The sequence below is a fragment of the Cupressus sempervirens genome, chromosome 5 (genome assembly GCF_028749045.1).
Source record: "Cupressus sempervirens isolate cs-2001-9-10 chromosome 5, ASM2874904v1, whole genome shotgun sequence".
In the NCBI taxonomy this organism is placed as follows: domain Eukaryota; kingdom Viridiplantae; phylum Streptophyta; class Pinopsida; order Cupressales; family Cupressaceae; genus Cupressus; species Cupressus sempervirens.
The window spans coordinates 75,559,606-75,578,920 of NC_143122.1; the positions used below are offsets into that span (position 1 = coordinate 75,559,606).

The 19,315-nt window shown below is 37.0% G+C and overlaps 1 protein-coding gene across 6 annotated transcripts in view; it reads left to right on the plus strand.

The window, feature by feature from the left end:
• Positions 1 to 19,315, plus strand: part of LOC149554623 (zinc finger matrin-type protein) — a 170,107-nt gene that overhangs the window by 49,367 nt on the left and 101,425 nt on the right. The window contains exon 2 of one of the 6 annotated variants that reach the window (XM_089828681.1): positions 17,913 to 18,458. The exons of 4 other annotated variants lie outside the window; for them this stretch is intronic. The gene's annotated coding sequence lies outside the window, so the exon portion shown is untranslated. Of the gene's footprint in view, positions 1 to 17,912; positions 18,459 to 19,315 lie in introns of those variants that run through there. One more of the 6 variants, XM_089828680.1, reaches the window with a different exon arrangement.

The following is a 19,315-nucleotide window of genomic DNA, read 5'->3' on the forward strand; positions in this document are numbered from 1 at the left end:
GAGTACATTACCCTTCTGAGAGATTGCTTGATGCCATTCTAGGAAATCAACTTTTTGTCCTCTTTCCAATACTCTATCCTTTAGTAGTCTATGTAATGGTACTGATGGAGCCCAACATTTTTGCCTCCATTTGAGAAATGATGTTGGTATGATCCAAAAGCGAACATTGGCGTTGAAATTAGTGGTGTTGAAGGATAACAATACAATCAATATGATATCATTCAATAAATGCACATTGGTTTCTATACGATCCACTCTTCATAGCATTCCTTGTGGGTGTTGTGGCTGTTCTTGACCAAGATGTGAATTCAGTTTGTAGCCTACAGTTTTCTATGTATGTATAGGCAAAGGCCCTAGACACCCAAGCTTCTCAAACACAAGAACAAAGATGTCCATGCAGACAAAAGTGAACTAAAAAATTGCGAGCCAACACTTTGGGAAACAATTGTTAGAAACCAATATGAACAAGTCAACAAATCAAGAAACCTACCAAAGCCTTGGAATAAAATGCCATAGCATTAGATGGTTTTTGCGCAAGAAAAGGCATCTTGGCATGAGCAAATTCATGTACAGCAGCGGTTCCTATGGATTCACAAGTTCTATATATTTTGGCGAGAAATGGATTAGAACACAATTCAATAGCACAGTCAATCACATGAATATATATCTTGTTCAAGAACTAAACCAAGGTTGTAGAATAATTTCACCGAACTTACCCAAGTCTGCCTGAATCACTATGATAACATTCTTCTCAACACTCCATCATCATTTGATAACCTAGTCTGTTCTCCCAATTTGGCAATCGTCATCTACAGAGACTCAGTGATTGATTGCACAAGTTTATGGATGTACAAATGCCAACATCTCCGCATGTAATGAAATGATTCTTGGATCGATCATTTGTTTAGAAAGCACCATACAAAAAATGAAGCTTCTTGCTTTAATTGAAATATGAATTAGCAAACTGATATTTGAAGTCTTTGGGATTGATGTTTTGCAAAGGTCAATGATACTTCTCCTATATTGAATATCAGAAGAACAAAGTTTTGAATGACTAAGAGGAGCGTTGAGTTTGGAAAATAAATATGGAGTTTGAGTAATTAATTCAGAAGCAATGATTGCCGTCCAAGCAAGGGGAGAGAAAGGAGCAGTTATTGCATGAAGATTGTTCAAAAAAATAATGAAGCCATTGAACAGAGAACACGACAAGTTATAGTGAAGTATACATGATCACCTTGATATATTCATGATACCAGTATTAGATGCAAATGGACTGCTTAATTTACGCACATGAATTTTTTTTTGAATTCAATCCATTGTGAGTTTTAAATGGATACATCACCGTCAAACTAATTGATATGTGGGGGTTGTTGAGGAACACAAACATGGAATGGAGTGATGGAAATGATAAATGAATTAATTTTCTAGAGCCTGTGCAGGAAGAAGACGCATAGACCAAGTGGCAACCACAGACCGCGTCAGATTTATGTGTCGTCAGGCATTGGAAGAGACGTGTACAAAATAAACACCATGCCTGAGCAATAATAAAAAGAGCCATCATGAGTCAAATATGTGCAAAGGACAAAGAACATGGTGAATATCGAGTCTTAAATAATTTGTATTGCATATAGAGTAATGGAGATGATTGTTTTACCGAGAATGGGTAGAGAATAGTCTCTAGTATCGACAACCATCACGACATCAACAACGACCATGGGGCATTAATATTATGGACAAGCGATGATAATATTTAAGGAGACAAATCAAAATTATTATTATGCTGACGATCAACATGGCAAAAGTCATAGCATCTGTCAAAGAATGAATCTATGAGGAAAAAATGACAAGAAAAGTATACAGAAGGGAGAATAATATATGTCCCACACACACACATATCTACAAGAGTTTAACACGAAAATTGGACAATTTTTATATTATCATAATGTAATATAGAGCACATATACTTGTGTGTGCGGCTACATATTAAAAATAGGGAGTTTGATAAAAGTAAATGAAGATAAAGCCCGATAATCCTAAAAGAAGTGCCATTAAAATTTGGAAGGCTATTTTGTTAGTTAGAGATATCTCCTTGAAAAGAGACTTAACATTTAATCGAGGGGTCACAACTTTAGAATAATATAAGTATATAAAGAAAAATATAAGTAGAAAGACATATTCAACATTCAAGAAGAAGAAAAGCATTCATATTCATTTGTATGGAGGGATATGAATTTTAAATATGGCTTTGTAATATAAGAGTCAAAAATAATAATTTAATGATTAATAAAAGCCTTTTTTGCTCTTTGTTTATTTAAAAGGCGTGGAGATTTAAATTGTAGCTGATTCGTCCTTTATAATCATCTTAAAATTCCGTAAACAATTTATATGTCAGATAAGTGGACACAGTCATTTAGCATCTTAAATGTGATCATCATAGATATAGTGAAATATCGAATTGTTTTTGTATCTGTGTCCAATTTGTCTCTCTACCATAGGAGTCAAAGTTCAATTTGGACTGATTTAAGATTGCATATATATTTGATCTGTGGCATCTTAATTATTAAAATGTTAATAGTATAAGTGCATAGAAGTTTAGAACTTTATAAAGGTGTATGTGAAAATCTTCATTGTGGTTGACTCTGTTGCTTGAATAAGTGAAGGCACTGGTCCTTTGAATCATCGAATTATTATTGGATTTATATTTGAAGTCATAAAATCTATATTTTCCTTCTTACAAGAATCAACTCCATTATTGACAAACATTATACACAACATTCAATCATTTCAAGCAATCACATAACTTGTAATTGGTCGAGTTTAAGGACTTTGCTAACTGAAGAACTCACCAAAGCTTAAATTTGATATAGAAAAGCCTCGAACCAAGCAGTCAGCGTTTGAGGTGAAGGTCTAACTGCTTGGGTGTAGCAGAGCCAGAGCCTAAAGTGTAGGGGAATCAAGGCAATTCTCGTTCGTTGACCATAATTGATTGTGGAATCCTATAGGAGAATTGACAAGCTCTTGGATTTCCAATTTGTGCTTTTGGGAACCAACGTGTACTTTCGTGAGAGCGTGTAAATGGGAAAGAACTTCCTCTTGATTGGATGAGAAGTACTCACATTGTCTCAATCAGTTTCATTCCTGAAGGGAGAGCATGGTATCATAAGTCTCGACGAACTTTTTAATGAACATGTTTGCTTTTTCAAATATTGATGCCACCCATCTCTTGCCTTGTAAGTCCCACTCCTAGTTCTACCATAGATGTGCTAGAACTAGGCATGGGAGGAACGAAAGTTGGATCAGCTTCCGAAGTGGATTCATTAGTTGTCTAAGGCTCTCCTTCAACCATTTGTTGTCCTCTTTGTGTTTCCTTTTCTTTCCAACTTCCTCGTTTATCCCGTCTTCTAAAGCGTGAATGGATCTGTGAGCTTCTCGAACCTCTTGTTTCTTGGTAGCTTGTGTCAATTCATATACTTCTATGTCATAATCTCTTGGCAAACCTCCTCCCCCAATCACCTTGTCTACCTTTGGGATGGCAACTTGAGCGATGCGAGTACTTGAAGCATCCTTTGCGACCTGATAGAACCTCTTGGCTGACACTGTTATTTTCATCATCATTGCTCTTCACTATCTCTTCCACACTATCAATTGGCTACTCGATTGTAACCCGTTTCTATATTATTTGATTTAGTGGCCATGTAGGTGCTATGATCTATTTTCTCCTCTTCCTAGTTTTGTTCTTCAATTTCCTTGCTGATTTCTTGATTTGCTTTCACCTCACGTGCTTGAATCTCACCATCCCCTAAAAGCACCTCCAAATAAAAAACTTCGTTATCTTCATTTTAATGTTCTTCTTTCTGCTAGAGGGAAGAGTCTACCTCTCACTCATCATGATTCAATGGGACATAGCTAGAACTCTTACTAGCTGCCAACTCATTTGCAATTGGAATTGGAACCTCTTTATCCATTGTTTGCCTTGGTGTTATTCTTGCCACTGGATGCTTTTGTTTCTTTTATTGTAGCTCCTAATGAATTGATTCCTTTTTTTTTTTTGGGAATTACCACCTGTTTCACTATTCTAACTGTCAAATCCAACACTTATCCTTGGGGCTGTCCAAATGATTCTTCCCTAGTTTCAATTATATCCTTCATTAGTTCATAAGTTTATGAAAGCCTCCTTGCTTGTAGGTGAGTTGTTGGCCCTACAACTAGACTTTAGTGAATGTTCTAATTGTTACCGTTATTGCCTCCAAACTTTCCTTACTTTTGTTTGTCCAATCAATGTGGGGATACCATCCTTCTTTGCTATCTTATAATTATGTTGGAGGTATTGCCTGTCAACTTCCACCTAATTTGGATTCTAAATCCACTTATTTGCTTTGATCAATTCAACTGACATTCTAGAAAATGATCTTCTCTTTATCTCTATGTCATCACTAACATTAGCCCAATGATCCTCTATATGTGCTATGTGCCTATAATATTCCTCTTAAATTGATGGTGGGGAACAAAGTGTGCAGGAGAATACAAATTTTCTCTCTAGTGCTTTTGCTGCTTGAAGAGTTGGGATAACTTCACTTCCAAGGCTGAATGGAAACAAAGCCCTTGGCCTATGTGTGTGCTTTTCAATCCTTTCATATGCTAACAACCATCTTGCCACCTCCATGAGTACTAGCTTTTTAGGTGGGAACCTAGGAAGTTTCTTCAGAACACTGTGCTTCTATAATGTCCCTTCTCCCATCTTGGCTATTTGATGCTTAAAACCTGTAACGAATGTTTGTAGATGGAAAAGACAACATAAACATATATGAGTATAAAACAATTATTAGAAATTAACAAGATGAATATTATTAAATCATCTAAGTACTAATTCCCAAACTAAACCCACCTAATCCTTTAAAGGTGGCTCTACTTAGATTTACCTAACCCTCTAATGATAATAACTCTTAGTTAGGAAACCATCATGTTAAGAGCACTTTCTAAGGCCTTTGGGATCTCTATTAATGAGTGAACTCATTGACAATACATACTTTGTAGAGATCCCACCTCTAACCAAGCCTCTTGTCTCTAACACATGCATATGATTAACGACTACAAAATATATTTTCTCTAAGAGATTCTCTACAAATCTCTCTCTGGGTTCCAATTCAGAATCCCAACATTCAATCAAGAATGCCCTCTAATCTTTGAGTTTTCCTAAAAGAAACTCGAAGTTCTAATGAATGCCCTCTACCAAGTTCTTACTCGATCTCTATGAGAACTATAAAGTTCTCATCTCAATCCTTGATCTTGATAATTTTATCTACCAAATGATTCATATTTATTTATGTAATAAACATATCGAATGGACAGAACTCTGGTTCCCTTTAGTTTTCGATTTTATAATCCTTCATAGAATATATATTACTTCAATTCTCAATAATCAATATATATTAGTTTACATTCTTTACTTTCTATACTTTGATGGTTTTGTATTTCAACTCTCTTGGGTATAATTGCTTTTTAATCCTCCCATATTTTATTTATCATCTATGTCCTTTTGCAAACCTTCATAATCACAATCCTTTTGAAATGTCACAACCCTTCATCATCAAAATCCTTTGGAAAAGTCATAACACTTCATAATCAAAATATTATCAAAAAGTCTCAACTTTTCATAATCAGAATCCTTTTGAAAAGTCACAACTCTTCATCGTTAAAATATTTTTGAAGAGTCATAACCATTCATAATCACCACCCTTCCAAAGAGTCGCATCCTTTCATCATTGAAAATATTTGAAAAAGTTACTTGTTTTCTTCTCATTCCTCTTCTACTAATCCATGTTTAACTCTTATCTTCTTCTCTTCTTCCTTACTCTTTAAGATGAACTCTCCTCCCTTTTATATCTTAATTTTAAAGAGACATCTTTTTATTTCATCTCTTGACTTTTTTATTAGATTTAGTTAATTTATATTATATTATTTATTTATTTATCTATTTTGTATTTGTTATCATTTATTATTAAATCTTATTTAGAAAGATAACATACTTTCTACAATATTCTATTTAATTTAATTTAATTAATTAATTAATTTGTATTAAATTTATTATTATTTAATTATTTTAAATACTATACTCAATATTATTTTATTGATAATATTATTTATGTAATTTTTTTTCTTATTTCTATACTTGAATATGATTTTCTTATCATTATTTATTTAATTATAATTAAAATTATATTTTAAAATGGAGACATGACAACTTCCTACAATCCGGATGTAAGTAAATTTGGAGACTAGATATACCATGAACCGTGCTGCTTCACTAAATCCTTCACCTCTTTTGAAAGTCTTCGTAGTGGGTTCCTTTGCAACAACCTTACATTATGCATGACAAATACATCAATAACAATTTTGAAATCACCATTTTTGTGGAGGTGAAGTTGAGGTTAGCAATCATAAACCACAAGTTCTCCTTCTCTATTTCGTACTGCTCCAAGGTATTGCCACTCGAGATACCTATGCATCCATGCCATCATGTAGACTAGGTATCGCCTATCATCTTCCACTTGATCAGGAATCTAAATCCACTTGTTTTCTCTGATCATTTCAACTGACATCTTAGAAAATGATCTTCTCTTTATCCCCACATCATTAGCGCAATGATCCTCCATATGCACTATGTGCCTTTATTGAGCTCCACACTCTATATATGTTTTGTGCTTGTAATGATTCTCTTAATTTGATGATGGGGAACAAAGTGCGCTCCTGTGATATAATCCTAAAGAGTAGAATTCAAATTCTCCCCTTGGTGCATTTGTTGCTTGAAGAGTTGGGCAAACTTCACTCCCAAGGCTGAATGGAAACAAAGCCCTTGGCCTATGTGTGTGCTTTTGAATCCTTTAATATGCTAACAACCACCTCGCCACCTCTATTAGTACTAGCTTTTTAGGTGGGAACCTAGGAAGTTTCTTCAAACGCATTGTGCTTCATACAATCTAGATGTAAGTAAAGTTGGAGTATTGGATAAACCATGAGCTATGCTTCTTCACTAAATCCTTCACCTCTTTTGAAAGTCTTCTTATCGGGTTCCTTTGCTACAACCATTACATTATGAATGGAAAATGCATCATTAACAATTCTGAAATCACCATTGTTGTAGAGGTGAAGTTGAGGGAAGCAATCATAAGCCATGAGTTCTCCTTCTCTATACCAACACATCCATGCCATCATGTAGACTAGGTATTACCTATTGTCTTCCACCTGATCGAGAATCTAAATCCACTTGTATGCTATGATCAATTCAACTGACATCCTAGATAATGATTTTATTTTTCTCCATGTCATCACTAACATTAGCCTAATGATCCTCTATATGTGCTACGTGCTTGTATTGAGCTACATACTCTATGTGCTTTGTGCTTGTAATGATCCTCTTAATTTGATGGTGGGGAACAAATTGTGCTCTCCTAAGATATAATCCTATAGAGTAGAAATCAAATCCTCCCATTTCTTCCTCTGTTGCTTGAAGAATTTGGCAGACTTCACTTCCAAGGCTGAATGGAAACAATGCTCTGTTGTCGGTAAAAACTATACTACAGCCGATGGGATTAGTTAGTGTCCGAAGGTTGCCTGATGGTTGAGTCACCCCTTTGGGAGATATATGTACATTGTATGCCCTATGCTTGTGCTTTTGAACCCCTTTTAAATGCTAACAACCGCTTCACCACCTCATTTAGCTTTTTAGGTGGGAACCTAGGAAGTTTCTTCAGACATGTGCTTCCTACAATCCGGATGTAAGTAAATCTGGAGAATTGGATAAACCATGAACCGTTGTGCTTGACTAAATCCTTTGCCTCCTTTGAAAGTCTTCTTAGTGGGTTCCTTTGCAACAACCTTACATTATGCATGGCAAATACATCATTAACAATTCTGAAATCACCATTGTTGTGAAGGTGAAGTTGAGGGTAGTAATCATAAGCCATGAGTTCTCCTTCCCTATTTCCTATTGCTCCAAGGCATTGCAACTTGAGATACCTACGTATCCATTCATCAAAATGTCTTAATGTGCCTTATGGTCGTCAATTGCTCATCTATGTTGTCACTCGTTAATTTCACCACAACGTGCAAAATCAAATAACCAATGTTTTGAGATGAAACATCAACTACTCAATCCTCTCTTGATTAAGGTCATCTCTTATGCTAAGGTGGCAAATTAAGTTAATGAAATGACTTCAAGGGTCCTTCTATTGTGGATAATCACTTAGTGAAATAATGTGATTTGTAAGTAATCTCTAAGGGAACTTATGCTATTCATTCAATGGATATCAACTCTTGCACTTCTAAAGATTTGGCTTTACAATGTGCAAAGAAAATGTAGCTTGGTTGTTCCAACTTTTTCACTTCAACTTGAACTTGCTAGTTGCAACTATTTATTCTCCTAACTGTGAATGTAAGAAGTCATGGATGAACTTGGACTCTATCAGATGTAGCATAATCCGTGACTTCATCTACCTTGTGCAAGCTTCTAAGGAACACTCAAATGGTTTTCACATCAATATCTCCCTTTCAACTCCATCAAATGTATGCAAACTAAAGATTCAATACCAATTGAAGTTTAGTACTTTAATTCATCGGCTAACCACACAATGCATTCCTTGCATCAGCAAGAGGCTAGTGGCCCGTATTTGTCGAAGCAATCAATTAAACACCCGCAATTTCTTTCATCCAACTAAACTACTCTAAGAAACATGAAATGAGATCCTAATCTAAGTGAGAGATGCAAAAATGCATGGAATACTCCAAAATGATCATGTGTATCGACCATGCAAGTCACACCAATAAATAGAGAACAACTTTGGCAACAATTATCCAACATAACTCCCTTTAGAAATGATGTGAGCAAGGCTTTGTATAGTGAGCTCAATTACAATGATTGACCAAGATTAATTTGGAATAGAGGGCCAAGATTAATCCACATAAGCCACAATTAGGGTTTCATAACCATAGCTGCAAATATTAAATGCCCACCCAATTACAATTAAGGACCACCAAGAGGCTAATCAGAAAATTACATTGATTTCATGGGCCAATATGAGAATAGAATAGGAATAGCCACTTGATAATGTGCAGCAACGAATGGGCCATTGAAAAATTAATAATATTTTTTTGGCCCAATGAGAAGAGAGGTAAGGTAGAAGCTTGTAGAAGAAAAAAAGTTGTAGATAAAGCCAACATTTAATGAACTAATAAGATGAGGCCACTTGTATTTACCCCAAGCCATCTTTGAAAATATTATTTCTTTTATCCCTTTTTACTTGGTAGATCTAATGAGTCTAAACACAATATGAATAGATTTTTACACTTGGACACTTAACACAATCTCATTGGTTGAGGGTATGGCTGCCACCTCATCATTTTTTACTTGCAAGATAAACCAACACTTGTAAATAATTGTGAAATTTTTGAATGATTATTTCAATAAGACTTAGAAATTATCACAAACTTAGTATTTTTAATGTTCAATAACAAAATTTAATTGGTTAATGCAAAGCTCATCTCATCTCTCATCTTAAAATTGATTTGCAAACAATAATAATCAACATCATTTAGAAAAATGTTATTTTCCTTATTTGAAATTTATGCTAATCATTTAAATTAAAAGACTCCTTAAATAAATCATTTTTTGCAAAATCAAGGACCTTGGAGTATTTTATTTAATGTATGCCCCTTTACAACCTTTACAATTACAAGTTGATTGGACTAGCATGCGAAAACACGCCATAGTTAAGAATTGCCAGATTAATTTCGTCACCTTGTTACCAAAAGCATTTCATGCATGGCGTTACTAAGTTTTGATTTGATTTTGAAAATTCGTCACCTTACTATTGTAACCATCAACAATTATCAATGAAAGATTGTCACCTTCCATGATGTTTCCACAAAGTTATGTGGTAACTCACATGACATCCACCATGAACATTTCCAGAGGTTGGAACAAAGGCTTTCATTATAGTACATCTCAGGTATTTAGGTTAATAACTCCAAACTTGTCTTCAATAATGTATAAACTTAGTTTGGCACAAGAATGGAACTTCATCTCATGAATCATAGTTCTTTGATTACTACAATTTCTTGATCACTAGAGAATCCATCTTGACATGGTCTACTCCCTCCAAATCAATACAACCAAGATCATCAAAAGTTGATTGAAACATATCTTCTATCTGCTCCCTCTCTTTCCAAGTTTGTCTCTAATGAAATGTCAGACTCACTCTTGTTATAGAAGGATACTCATAGTCTCAATCATCAAAGATATTCACTTCAAGAGCCTCACTTTATCTAGCATGATCATTAAATGATTAATGAATCCTAGATCAAAACTTCTTTGGAGCTACTGTCATAGGATTGAGTCTTGCACAATGTTTGATAGCATGCCTAATATGCCATTCTTCTTTTCCTGCAGGAACATCCCTGGAGATAGAGGAAAAGATCAAGGCAAATAACTCTTATTGTACGCATAGAAATACAAGTAAGAGAGGGACTACACTAAGTAGATAAATGAAGTACTTAATAATAAATACTTATCTGTACAAGTTGCTCCAATGAAGGTCCATATGCATCAGATCAGAAAATGTCTCCATATAAGCATTTCTCAAACAATGAGAATGGAACATTGATTATTATCTCCCCCTGCCCCCATCCTCCCCCTCCCTCACAATGTAAAATTCACATTCTTATATCGTTGAACAACATATTTTTCCAGCCATCAGGACAACTATGATAGGGAAGAAAGTTAAATCCATGAGTATAATTCTTCACCCTTTCAATACCATTGTGATGTCCTGAATCGGGACTATTGAATTTGCAATATTCTGATGTTAGTTGTAATGTTTTCATCCCTATGCAGGGTGACTTGCATTGAATAACCTCCAAGTTCTCATTTTGAAGCCTTAGACAATCTCTTGAAGTCTGAAAACCCACACTAAAGTCACACTTAATCCCTTGTACAAATTTATTAAGTGGTTCAGGCTGTATAGATATTGCCTAGTTTGACTGCTTCCATATTCAAGCTGTAGAGCTACACTTGTGCTATGGATCTATTTGAAGGTATTATAACTTGAATCATGATTATCAATAAGCAGTAAGATTCATTATCCTTCCAGACATGAACATAATTCAATATTGAATATAAATTATCTGTGAAATCTGACCCTTCTGACATGCATATGTTACTCAGCCTCATCATATCCTGTTGCTCTTAGAATCCCAACACCCACAAGTTTCTCAACAAAGTTACTTCCCAAAGTATACCCAAACCTCATAATTTGTATGACCAGGAAGAATCGATGGGCCCAACATAAATAATGGTCTCATAAATAGAAAATATAGCTGCATTTTCAGTTGTGGAATCTTTGTATTAAAACTCTGCATAGCTAACCCATGTATATTCTCTTATCATTTCTACCAGCACCAACTATTTTTCTTGTGCGAAAAAAGACTAATTTGTTTTTGTGCTTATAGATTCTTGATGACAGATACTTTTTCTACAAATGTTTCAAGTAAGGGCTAACTCGTCTTTTTATAGGGTGACTCTTAGCATGGGTTGCCCAAATCTCTAAGGAGTCATCTACTACGATATTGTTCCCTAGATATTGGTCTTTTTACTGCTGCCTCTGATAGACAATGAAATGTATGCTGTTATGACAGGGAGATCAATGGGCAGGATGCTGTCTCTGATATTCTTTATATGATTATGCGATCTGCTGTTATGAGCTATCTCTGATATTGAAAAATAATTAAGCTCTGTTTATTGTGCCGTCTTTGATATGCTGTATAATATTTGCACTTCAAATATATTGCAACTGCTTTGCTCTTATAATTCATATTAAGTCTTTCTTGAATTTGGACTGTTTCGGTTTGCCCGTATTTTGGTAGCCATTTAGCAATCCATGTCCTATCGCGTACTTGTATGTCCCGTTGTCTTTGCTTCTGTGTAATTCCTTATTACTGTTTACCGTACAGGGTAAAAGGATACTTATCGCATGTAGTACAATAAGATATAACACAGAACATATACTTTATTCATATAAGCAATATGCACTCCAGTGCTTACAATATGATTATGATGATTATGACGTCTAAATAGTCCCTTCAGATGGTGTACATATACTTTGCCGAAGGGGTGAATCAACCGTCATGCGCTGTTTCGGATACAATTCTACCCGTTGGCTGCAATATAGATTTTTCTGACAACATCATCTCCCCCAAAAAGTAAAGTCGTCTCCGGACGACAATTACAAAATATTTGAGATAGATTAACAAAATGGAATACATTAACTGTGACTAACATAATAGATCTTTTTCCATCACATCACATTCACATTCCTCCTGTGCCTGCACCAAACTGGTCTCCGAAACACGTTACATCTGTAGCCTTTGCTAACACAATACTGTCTCCTTACCCAATCTGATCTTGATAGCTATCCGTGCAACATTCTCTGCTTCCAACTCCTGGGTATGCTGAGCCAAGTGTCGCTCTACTGCCTCCGATTGAATGGTCAGCTCCTCTCGAGCTCTCTATGCGTCCACCAAGACAGCTTCACGTCCAACACCTACTCCGAGTGCCTCAAAGCATAACACCCCTCTCGAAGGGCTTGCTCCAGTGCTTTCTCCACCTCTGGCCGACAGACACTCCATGCCTGCAGTAGCTCCAGGTCTCATCAACTGGTCACACTTCCCACGACTGGTAATTGAATTGACCGGAGGACTAGGGGGCAATACACCCAGCGGGGTCGAGGGGCAGCACTTCCGTGGAGTCCTGTGGCTTACCGTACTAATTGCTGGCTGTACGCCTTCTACAGTTGTCCATACGCTGCTGCTTCTTACCGTACACCACCTCAACTATTTGTGTCTTTCCAAGTGCTCTCTTCTATCCTCTTGCTGCCGCTGTACGGTCCTTTTTTAAAGCCTTTTAATGTGCTCCTATGGTCATATGGTGCCAGCCTCATAGTTCCTTCAGTATTTGGTGACTGAACGGTGCCTTCCCTATGTTGTGAACATTCGTACGGTGTTTTGTTCGACCTTCTCTCTCTATCCTAGTGGCCGTACGGTATCATTTAGGTCACTAGTTGCTCTTTTATAACTCTATATGCTACACTTTCTATGTTTTTGATGCCAAATCTTTTTTTTCTTCTGTGTGCTCTGCATCCATACAACATTCTTTCCTTCCTACTACTGACTGTACGATATCATCTACTTTTCACTTAATGGTCTTCAGTTTATTCTTTTAACATTGCTCTAATAACCTATTGTAGTTTTACATTATTTACATTTACTTTATATCTATACCTTATTTATCTATTATTTTTATATTCTCTTTGAGTTTGTCTATGGAGGCGCATTACTTCTTTCATGGTAGATTTTCAATTTCAACCCATTCATTGCCTCGGCTACTCCCCATCGAGTGTCCATAATTTGATTGCCCCATTATCGCCAACTTCGCGGATCTTGTATGGTCCGACCCATTTAACTTTAAATTTGCTTGGTCTGATCTCATTACACCCATTATACTTTAAAACTAACTGGCCTGGTTGAAATTTATTCAATTTCAAGTGCTTGTCATGCCATACTTTTTGCTCATATGGTGTAACCTCCATGGCCCATTGTGCTTGCAATCGTTGCTGATCAAGTTTATTTAAGTTATACAATCTCTCATCAAAGGCTTTCCATTATCTCCCAGTTTGTTCTCGATTGTGATCCTTATACTTGGTACCATGAACTCCGTTGGTTGCCACTCCTTGCCGTTAATAACTGTATTCTTGATTCTAGAACCTTCACTTCGTACTGCTGAAGTTATTATTAAGCTCTTCCTCTGTGTTTCCTGTGTAGACCGTATGATGTGTTTTCCTTGCTCTCAGTACCTTTCTACTAAATTCGTGGTGTGGTGTAACCTTTTCTTTCCGCGCGGTCCATTCACTGTGTAACGTACGGTGGAATCTTTCCTTTTGCTGGGTTCATATAGTATGTTCTTCCTCTTATACTAGCCATACAATATATTCTTTCCTTCAGCTTCAACGGTAACCGCCTTTCCTTCTTTCACTTCTCTGTATTCCTTCGGACATTTATTTTCCTCTCCTTTATTACCTTCGTTGAGCCTTAACATATTACAGCTCGGAAAGAGCTCGTAGTCCTCCATCTGCCAATGGAGTAGGCCATTCATTGAGTCAAGGTCGTCATCGTTAGACTCTCCTTCCAGTTTCAATACTCGCTCTTCGTCGGGTTCCATTCTCTTCTTCCCTTTGTCGTCCCCTCCACATTCACCTTCGGAATCCGACGACGCTGCTTCCTAACCTATCATTTGTGTGTGTCAGTTGATTACAAATCTTCGGCCTTTGCATTCCATGGACAGAGTATTCTATTTCCAATCATGTTTCACCTTTGCCTGTACCAACCAGCCCCTTCCAAGGATGGCGTCACACCCTTTTCTTTTTAATGGCATGACCACAAAATCCAACAAGAATGGTTGTGTGCCGATAGTTACAAGTTGTGCCGTCAGGGTCCCTAAAGGTTTAATCCCATGCTGATCTACAGTGAGTAATTGAAATGTAGGTGGCCACAACATAGGTTGTCCCAACTTTCTCCATATATCCTTTGGTAGTGCGTTTACTCCTGACCCTCTTTTGATGATTGTGTTTGTGACTACTGTTCCCAGGATACCCATCCCTACTATTGCTGGATGTCTCCACATAGTGAGTACCAGTAGCATTGGGTTTGGTGCAGTCGCTCTGCTGTCATCCTTTCCTGTCTCTTCCATTGCTTTTAGGAGTGGTGTCATGTTTAATATCGTTGTCCGCAACTGAGGCATTGTAAGGTCATTTAATTTTATAGGAACTTCTATTTGCATTACCTGCCTTATCATATTTTCTTTTGCCAAGTTCCTCTTCGAGGTGCCGACAGTGTCTTTTGTTTGTAGCTTTTCTGTTTTCATTTCTTTTTCCAACTCAATTCGTGCTTGTTGCAACCTCTTCTTTTCTTCCTTTGCATTTGGGTATACTGCCTTCTTTGCTTGTTCACGAGTGATGGCTAGTATCTCCTCATTTATTTTTCCAACTCAATTCGTGCTTGCTGCAACCTCTTCTTTTTTTCCTTTGCATTTGGGTATACTGCCTTCTTTGCTTGTTCACGAGTGATGGCTAGTATCTCCTCATCACATGTTTCGATGCTTAATAGGTTCACCCCTTGCTTTAGACATTTTGAATCCTCGTGGTCTCCCGGACCACACCATCTACATAATAGCTATGGCGTTTCCTTCATGGTATAGTCTCTGGCGAAGTGCCCCCAGAGGTTGCACGCACGACATTGTATCATCGGCCGTCCACTCAAGTCGTACTGTATTCTACTTCAGCCCCCATTATTGTTGTTATTATTATTATTGTTACCACCTCGTCGAAGCCAGTTATTGTTCCAGTACCCTCTTGAAGTTGCATCGTTGTTCGTGTTCATTTCGGTGGACACTTCCTGCTTCAGTAACACTTGCTTGTGTCCCTTTGACTTCATATTGAACGGGCATTTTTTTGTGAAATGTCCCACAATCTGGTAGATATCGCAAAATTGTTTTTTAGGGCAGACGCCCTTTGTGTGCCCCTCCCCCTTACAGTCCGTACATCACAATTCCCCTTTCACCGACTAAGGATTCTTTTTCAGATTTTTAAATTCCTTCATCATTTGTAACATATCTTTTTGCAATGCTCGAACTTTCTTACTTGATTCTTCGTTGCTGCTACTACTTTCGGAAGATGAATCATTTGAGTCCGATAATTTGTGCTTCTTTTTGCTCGTCTTAAGCTCACTGTCCAGAGCCATTGCCTTATTATACGCATCTGTGTATGATGCTAGAGGTACAATCTTCATTTTCTTTAGTGCCAATTGCAGCCCTTCAACAAACCATCGTTTCTTTAATCTGTCAGCCGGTGGGCTCTCCATCTTCCCCACCAATTCTTTTAGCCTTCTTGCATATACACGAATCATTTCATTCTTTCCCTGCTTCATACTGTATATTTTTGCTACAATTTCATTATCGTCCCTTAGTAATCAAAACTCTGCTATGAATTCTTTCCTAACGTTCGGCCATGTGGTTAATTTTTGGGGATCGACATCTGTGAACCAATCAATCGCTACACCCTGTAGGGTCGCCGGAAACTGTCGGACCTAGTCATCTTGGTCCGTCACACCATTCGCCATCCATATTGTTTTGCATGTTTTGCAGTGTCTAATCGGATATGCCATCCCATCATCGTTGAACTTTGGCAATTTTTCCTTTGGTTCTGCCATTGCTACTTTCTTCTGATTCTATGGTATTTGTTGAGTACCCGTGTTGTTTTGAGTACCTGTGCTGTTCTTCCTCAAGCAAAGTTGTTCGGATATGCCATCCCATCACTGTTTAACTTCGGTAATTTTTCCTTTGGTTCTGCCATTGCTACTTTTTTCTGATTCTGTGGTACTTGTTGTGTACCCACGCTGTTTTGAGTACCTGCGCTGTTCTGAGTACCTGCACTGTTCTGAGAATCCGCGCTGTTCTGAGCACCTACGTTGTTCTGTACAACTGCACTATTTCGGACAACCACCCTACTTTGGACAACCGCATTACCTGGTGAGAAAAGATCTTCCTCAAGCGAAGTTGTTTGATTTTCTACCTATATCCGTTCGTTGGGCGTATTGAGAATGAAGAGTTCACTCCATTCTCATGCTCTTTCGGCACTTCGAGTCGTGCGAGTTCGGATTCTCTACCCTCAGCGTATTTAAGTTAAGGAACTCTCTTGTCTCTTCCACAAAATTCAATCGCTGTCAAGTCTCTTCTAGCAATTCCTCGGCACTCCTCGGTCTGCTAGGTGAATGCACTCCCTCCATCTTTGCTCCTTCACCCCCTCGATACCCATCGGTAAGCTGCTGAAGCTTCTGTCTGCGCTCCACCTGTTGTGCTAAAATTAAAACTTCTTGTGTTGTGCATATTTCATCCTTATTTTTTATTTTATTCCTATCCTTGTTAATCAGATTCAACATTAATCTTCATAATACTTCCTTCGTTCCAGGTTCGATTGGCAACGACGCCAAATGTTTATCGTATAGGGTAATATTGTGAGGTTTTCACACCATTGGCCCAAAACTTTGGGGACCCCCTTTTTTTCTAGGGTCGCCTTAGCGAGTTTTCGGAGTTGTCCAAAATAAGTTTTGATTTGATAATTTTACACCTTGGATGCCTTCGGGCTAGGAGGGTTGTGGTTGGATTTATTTTGTCACCCAACTTGATTTTCCGGAACATGTAAATTTATCCTTAGGCCAAACAAATTTCAAAGACAACATTTTTCAATGGTTAGAACAATATTCGGCAAGATAAATTTACAAATTTTTGGACTTTGAGGGATTTTGAAAATTGGATGTAATTATATAATCTTGAGCATTTTCAAAATGAATTTTTTTAGATTTAATTGTTTTGGAAAATCTGTAATTTTTTTGGTGAAAAGGGGAAATTTTGTGATATTGAAATTAAATTGGAAAAATCGATTTTGAATGCTAGAAAAAATGATTTATTTTGGTAAAAAAATTAAAATTGCATTGAAAAATGGAAAGTGGACTTAATTGCAAAATTTTGTATTAAATCGGTTAAAAAAATTGCCTTGAAGATTTTAAAAATATTAAAAGAGATTGGCAAATTAAAATTGAAAATCGATTTTAGCTTGCTAAATCTGATTTTAATGATATTTTAACTACCAAAATGTTATTAAATGAAAATTTTAACATCTCCAAGGCTTTCCTAATTTTATTTTGCAATTTTTGGTCACAACCAACAATTAAATGGGTAAAATAAATTTTAGCATGACATTTAAATTTGGGCCATTAATAAAGCATTAATTTAATTTTTTTCTCTCCTACAGGGCTAGTCAGCCAGCTTGAGAGAGCAAGGAGATTTGGTATAAGAGGGCTCCCCCCTTTCTCATCTCCTCATTCCATCTTCTCTTCTTCTATGTTTGGTGATTTCTCTTGGAGGAGCAGCTTTCATGCACTTGGCGATTTTTTCTAAAGAATCATTTTCCAGCCTTGGATGATTTTTTTTTGGAGCAGATATTTTCATTGTTTGGCATCTTTTCTTCTTCCATAAAGGGCTGCGATTTCTGCCCTACGCGATTTGAGGCAGATTTGAACTTTTCTCTTGCTTGGCAATTTTGGTGGAGTCTGATTTTTCTTGCTAAAGGCTACGAATTTTGCACTAGATCTGGGCAATTTTTATTTGGTAGAGGATACATGGTCCAAGGTCTGATTTTTTGGCAAATGTGGGCAGTTTCAAAGAGATCAAAATTCTGATTTTTTGCAAGGAGGCTTGAATTTTATAAGGTCTGATCCGAATTTGAAGGAGGCTTGAATTTTATAAGGTCTGATCCGAATTTGAAGGAGGCTCGGCTATTGGTAAAGACAAAATTGAGGTAAAATTCTATTCATTTTAGAGCTGAAGGTTGGTTTAAAAGAGGATTCCACTCCTTGTTCTTGCTTGGTTTCGTTTCCCTTGTTTTCTTCTTGCATTCATCATCCACCGCTTCATCATCCCATTGATAGGTTGAAGTTTGGAGAGATAAGTGTAGAATCCATGATAGGACACTTGGCGAGGCAGAAATAAGCTAGACCACCCTAGGATTGAAGTTGGGAGATATAAGTGTAATCCATCTTATAAGGTAATGAAGAGGCAGAAATAAGCTAGACCACCTTAGGATTGAAGTTGGGAGATGTAAGTGTAATCCATCCTATCAGGTAACGAAGAGGCAGAAGTAAGTGGTAGTCCCACCCCTAGGTTGAAGATCGGAGAGATAAGTGTAGTGATAAGACTTGATGAGGCAGAAATAAGTTAGAATCCATTGATAGAAAGAAGGTTGGAGATCGATAAGTGTAGTCCATATCACTTAGAACGAAGGGGCAAAAATAAGTGTTTAGGATGGTAGATGTTAGTGCAAGCAAGAACCCAAAGGGAGCAAATACCAAAAAAGGACAAGGAAGACATGATGCCCAAGACCGCCTTTAAGTGATACCAATATCGGCACAACAAACATGATACAGTTAAAGGACATACTGAAGGAAGGACAATCCCCAATGGCAAAGAAAGTCTACAAAAGTAGAATTGGTTGCACAAAGGCAAGAGGGGAGTCACCAGGTCATCAAGGCTCACTAGGTTAGATTTCATATCAAAGTATGGCGATCTCATTGTGCTTCTTAGCCAGATCATGGGCTTAGCTCAAGGTATGCAATTTGAGAATTGTATATATTACTTTATTGATGAAATTGAAAATGG